Here is a 6000-nt window from a genome sequence, read left to right as displayed (position 1 = left end):
GTTTGCAGTTTTCAACCTGAGTTTCCATATTTCGCACTAACTTTTGCTGTATTCTTTTCAGATGTCTAGATTCACACGGTTTAATGCCAGCGAACTTGACGCCAGGGCTCGCTACGAGGTCCTACAAACAAGGCCCGAAGAGTATCCAAGGCGGGCATGTACTGATTTGCTGACAATGGTAAACCAACTGGACCGCTTCAACAACATAGTGACGGGTCCACTGCACGTCGCATTGACTGCCCGACTTCGGTCGGTCCATCAATGCACATTGGAGTTCTATAGCACGTTCGTCTTCAACTCGAGATGCGAACCGTTTGATCACGAGGCGGTCGAATTTCGATGTGGAGGTACGACCTATAGAACCTCCATGGCGCAGTTCGGATCCATCATTGGGCTGTACAAAGATGAAGAAGCGGGGAATGAAGAGAATACCGGGGGATTGCGAGACTTGGACGCAACTGAACGCCAAGCCGCATGGGCTCAAATCGGTGAGGGGATCTACAACCCAAGCAGCACAAAGAGCACCAAACTGAGGGACCCGTTATACCGCTACATCCACAGGCTCCTCACGTACTCGCTGAGCCAACGCCATGACAGTAGTGGCGTTGTTGGGTTAAAAGATTTGGTTGTCCTTCACTGCATCCACAACCGGAAGCCTCTCGATGTTCCTTACCTCCTACTCGCTGAGCCAACGCCATGACAGTAGTGGCGTTGTTGGGTTAAAAGATTTGGTTGTCCTTCACTGCATCCACAACCGGAAGCCTCTCGATGTTCCTTACCTCCTACTACGGAACATGCACTTGAACCGCCTTGCCTCTGCTCCTACACCAATCTTCTCTGGGTGTACCGTCTTTTCAAGCATTTCACGAATATCCCAAAGTCCTTCGAAAGGAGTCCATGGTCGGGACGGGTTGATTATCATATCTGCCGAGCCATGAACTTGCTCTATGAAGCGGAGGACGGGACGGTGAGCTTTCAGAGGACACAAGGCTACGCATGGAACCCGCAAGAGGCTCTAGTTCTTCATGCACCACCTCCACATTATCAATACCCTCCGCAAGGCGATCCGGGTCAATCCTCCTCTCAAGGAGGCGGTTTTCCTAATTTCCAAAGTTTACATGATCTTTTGCAGGAAAACCTCATGTGTACCAGGAACACCTACAACCTCGCCAACAACACACACCTCCGGGTTGGAGCTATCGAACGCAGTGTCAACGATATACAAGATGATATCGGTAGCATCCGGGAGTACATGGCGAGGCAGGGAGGCGGAGGTGGAGATAGTGATGAAGATATGGAGTAGGAGGCTGGGAGGAGCAAGGGGCTAGCTGGTGATGAGCCCACAGGTTTGATTACCCTTCTTATCCATCAAACAATTCATGGCCTGCGTGCCATTTGTCGAACAATTTACTTTCCTTAACTACTTTTTATCTTTATTTTGTTTTTACTTTATGTTTGGATAATATTTGACAATGGTAAGTTAGGATACTTTGTGCTTGGTTGGATGGTATTGAATGATTGGACAGGTGCAATGCAAGGGTTAGAGTGCTAAACATTAGCACTTGCAGCCCTAGGATGAAGAAACCGGGAGAAAAACCTATTTTTGTGGCTAACAGACTGTCCACACGGGGACGTGTCCAGCCGACACGCCCCCGTGTCCATCTCCCAGTTCTGTTGTTTGGCTACTGACCTGCAGATTTTTGCCGGACACGTGGCCGTGTTCACCCAACACGCCCCCATGTCCACCCTCTGTAAGTTTTTCGTTACTGGCAGTTCACCACGGGGCCGTGTCCAATGGACACGGGGCCGTGTCCAGAGTGCCAGTAACACAAATCTTTGTTTTTAAACACACTTTTTCACATTCTAATCAACCAAAAACTTTATTTTTGGACACATTGAGGACAATGTGTAATTTAAGTGTGGGGGGGATGCTAAAACCTTGAAATTTTGCAAAATCCTAAACACAAGCCTTACACAAAACTCTATTGGAACCGCTAAACACCCCAAATTTTTTCAAAAACTTTTTCATTTTTTTTTATTTACTTGTCTTAGTTTAAGTTGGGAATAACAAGTTCTAAAAAGGTTATATTTTTACAAGTTTACAACCGATAGCGTCGTGATAAAAAAGAACTAACATAAGAAAATTATGAAACGGTATAACAAGTCTAGTTAAAAATTCGATTATATATGCTTGGTCACATTAAAAACCCATTCCCACAAAAGTGAGTTTTGAGCCTTTATTGAGCATAAAAATACACATATTTAGATTAAATGCTCATTTTTTCGTTTCTTGTGTGAATAGCCGCTCGGTTCTTACAAATCTAGAACTTGCCACGACGATACATTCCCGGTCCTTACCAACTTAAACCCAAGTAAGTAAATGATGGAGGCATTAGGACTAACCATTTTTCTTTCAAAACCATTATTTTTCATTTTTTTTACCTACCCAAAAATCCCCCTAGAAAACCCCTTTGAGCCTAAACCTTTCATTTCATTACCCCCAAAACTAATTTTTTTTACCCACCAAAAAAAACCTTTTTCATTTTTCACCTTTATTCTAGTAACAAGCTCGGTTTTTCATAAACATACCCTTTATGTGACGAAAAAAAAAAAAAATTTTGAATAATGAAGTCAAAAACAAACAAAAGCTACAAAAGCTTGTTTGGAGAAATACTTCAAAAATAAATGTCACTAAAAACAAGGTATTTTACGAAAACCGACACTTGTTACGATTTTCGCCCTTTTTACTAACCACTAACCAACCACCCACCTTTAAACCCAAGCCTTCACCCCAAAAGTCCTCTTGATATTTACAAAGGTAAAAAGTTAAAAAGGAGGAGGATTGATCGCTTGGCAAGCCTATGGAAAACGTAAGTCCGTGCCGCTCTCGAGTGATTCACTTAAATATACACCTTCGGCCAAGTGTTGAGTGATCTCCCGTGAGGTATGTGAACTTGTATATAAATGGAATTTTAATAAGGCATGCTATGCCAAAATAAGTAGTTTATCTTATGAAAAGTTCAAAATAAATCATAACGAATAAGATTGTAAATAAATAAAAATAAAACCTATAAAAAACCTTGGATTCCCGACACTCTAGGACAAGCTAAAAACTTCTCTTCTACCTATTCCATTTGGGAGTGTAAGCCACATTAAAGAGTTTTGCTTGAGGACAAGCAAAAGTTCAAGTGTGGGGGTATTTGATGTGTGTAAAATGCAACATATAAAACACATCAATTAAGGCATAAAACTAACCCTTTTTAAGTACTAATGTTGGAAAAAGAGTGTTTTTGTCTTCCTTTTGTATTTTCAGGATGAAATGAGCTCAAAATCACAAAAGAAGCAAAAAGACCACTAATTCTACCATAAATACAAGAAAAGGAACAAAAGTGGACTGCCCGGACCCTCAACGGCACCTCCCAAGACAAAGAGAAGAAACAGAGTCTGAACACGCCCCGTGTCCAGCGAACACGGGGGCGTGCCCAGGAAGCAGCAGAAAAGACAAACCAGTAGAAGCTTCCATTGCTCACCACGGGGCCGTGTCCAGCGAGCACGGGGGCGTGGTGAAAGTACAGCAGGCGCATTAATTGTAATTCGCAATTACAATTAATGAAGAGAGAGAGTGTCAGACGGGCACGGGGCCGTGTCCAGCGGACACGGGGCCGTGTCCAGCGTTCTGTCCAGCCTATAAATAGAGGAGCTTGGTTTCATTCTCTCTCATCCCTTGGCACACCACCTCTCTCACACCTCATCCACCACCCACCACCACCATATCACCATCATCCACCACCATCATCCATTGTCCATCGTAGAGTGTGTGAGTCGTCTCGGGATCCAAGATTGATCGTAAGAGTTCTTGACAATCAAGGCCATGTTTGCCTAAGTCTCTTACATCACTTGGTGAAGACAAGTGTTTAGTATAATACTTTTTATTTTTAATCTTTTGCACTTTTTATTTGGTTTTGTATTAATGACTTTAATAACTAGTTACTTATGTTGAAGGTGATCTTTCCTTATCGTTTGTCCGTGGTGTCTTGGCATTATTTTACTGTCTATATAAAATAAAAGATTTTCACCATTCATATCTCCACGGTCTATATGGAGGTATGTTGGCTACCTGGTCGGGGGTTAAGGGAACGGTTTGGTAAGGGTCTTGCCCTTGTTCAGCGTTTAGAGGTCCTGCTTGGGACCTGGGTCAAATTTAGTAGGATCTCCTTCAATGCCCATAGGTATTGGATGGCGGGGATCCAAACTCTTTGACCCCCTCATAAGTTAACTACTATTAATACTATAACCCGGCTATTTAGGACTGTATCCCTGCTGACTCAGACTACTTAGCCGAGGGTAACGTCACCGCCAAAAGCGGGCCTACCACAATTTGCATTAATAACTTAATTCGTTATCTTTCAATAATCCGACCCTTTAGGATTGTATCCTTGCTGACTCAAACTACTGGGTTGAGGGTAACGTCGCCTTCAAAAGAGGGGCCTACTACAATAACTAAGATAATCTCTTAAACAAGTGCAAAAGTGCGAAAATAATCAAAGGTTATACTAATACACGTGTCGGATCCAAGTGATTCATCTTGTCTATCTGTTTTTATTTTATTTTATTTTATTTTCAGCATTTAGTTAGTTTTTATTTTTCTTAGTTTAAAACATTTTTCTAACTTTTTGATTTGGTTAGACGTTGAGGATAAACCGGTATTAAAAGCTCTTGTGTCCTTGGACGACCTCGGTATCTTACCAACACTATACTACGTCCACGATGGGTGCACTTGCCCATATGTGTGTTTAGTGTTAGTAAATATCGTGTTTTATAAATTTAAAACTTGGCTAAAAGTGTAAAAAGGGCTTAAATATTGTTCTTTCTAAAACAGTAGTCTATACAGACCATGCAGCCATCAGGTACCTCTTCAAGAAGCAAGACGCAAAACCCCGTTTGATCAGATGGATTCTACTCCTCCAAGAATTCGACATCGAAATCAAGGACAAAAGAGGAGCAGAAAACACTGCTGCAGATCATCTCTCGCGCTTAGAAGACCCAGCTTTGGAGACAACCAGAGACGAGCAAATCAACGAGAAATTTCCCACGGAATCCTTGGAAATGATGGAAAGTAGACAAGAACCATGGTATGCCGACTACGCTAATTTCTTAGCTAGCGGTATAGTCACCAAAGGATGGCCACATCATCAAAGAAAGAAATTCTTTGCTGATGTAAAGCATTACTTTTGGGAAGACCCCTATCTTTTCAAAATGTGTGCCGACCAGCTCATCCGAAGGTGTGTCCATGGTAATGAGGCACGAAGAATTCTCCGTCATTGTCATGAAGGTCCATACGGAGGACATCATGGTGCCACAAGTACCGCACGAAAGGTATTTGATTCGGGATTTTACTGGCCGACCATTTACAAGGATGCACAAAACCTTGTGAAGACATGTGATGCCTGCCAGAGATCAGGTAATATTTCTTCCAAAAACGAAATGCATCAAAATGGCATTCTCGTCTGTGAAATCTTTGATGTGTGGGGACTCGATTTCATGGGACCTTTCCCACCTTCAAAGGGAAACAAATATATACTTGTGGCAGTCGATTACTTGTCTAAATGGGCGGATGCCGAGGCTCTCCAACAAATGATGGAAGAGTAGTGGTAAAATTTCTGAAAAAGTTGTTCTCTCGTTTCGGGACACCAAAGGCTTTAATAAGTGATAGAGGTACCCATTTTTGCAATCATCAACTCGAAAAAATATTAACAAGGTATGGGGTCTATCACCGGGTCTCAACAGCATATCACCCTCAAACAAATGGGCAAGCCGAAGTGACTAATCGAGGTTTAAAACGAATACTTGAAAAAACCGTAGGAATAAATAAAAAAGAATGGGCCGATAAATTAGACGACGCTTTATGGGCTTTTCGAACTGCTTATAAAACTACTATAGGCACAACGCCATATAAACTCGTCTATGGAAAAAGTTGTCACTTGCCAGTAGAAATAGCTC

This window comes from Helianthus annuus, chromosome 16, assembly GCF_002127325.2.
Source record: "Helianthus annuus cultivar XRQ/B chromosome 16, HanXRQr2.0-SUNRISE, whole genome shotgun sequence".
In the NCBI taxonomy this organism is placed as follows: Eukaryota; Viridiplantae; Streptophyta; class Magnoliopsida; order Asterales; family Asteraceae; genus Helianthus; species Helianthus annuus.
Note: the sequence above shows the minus strand (reverse complement) of the source record.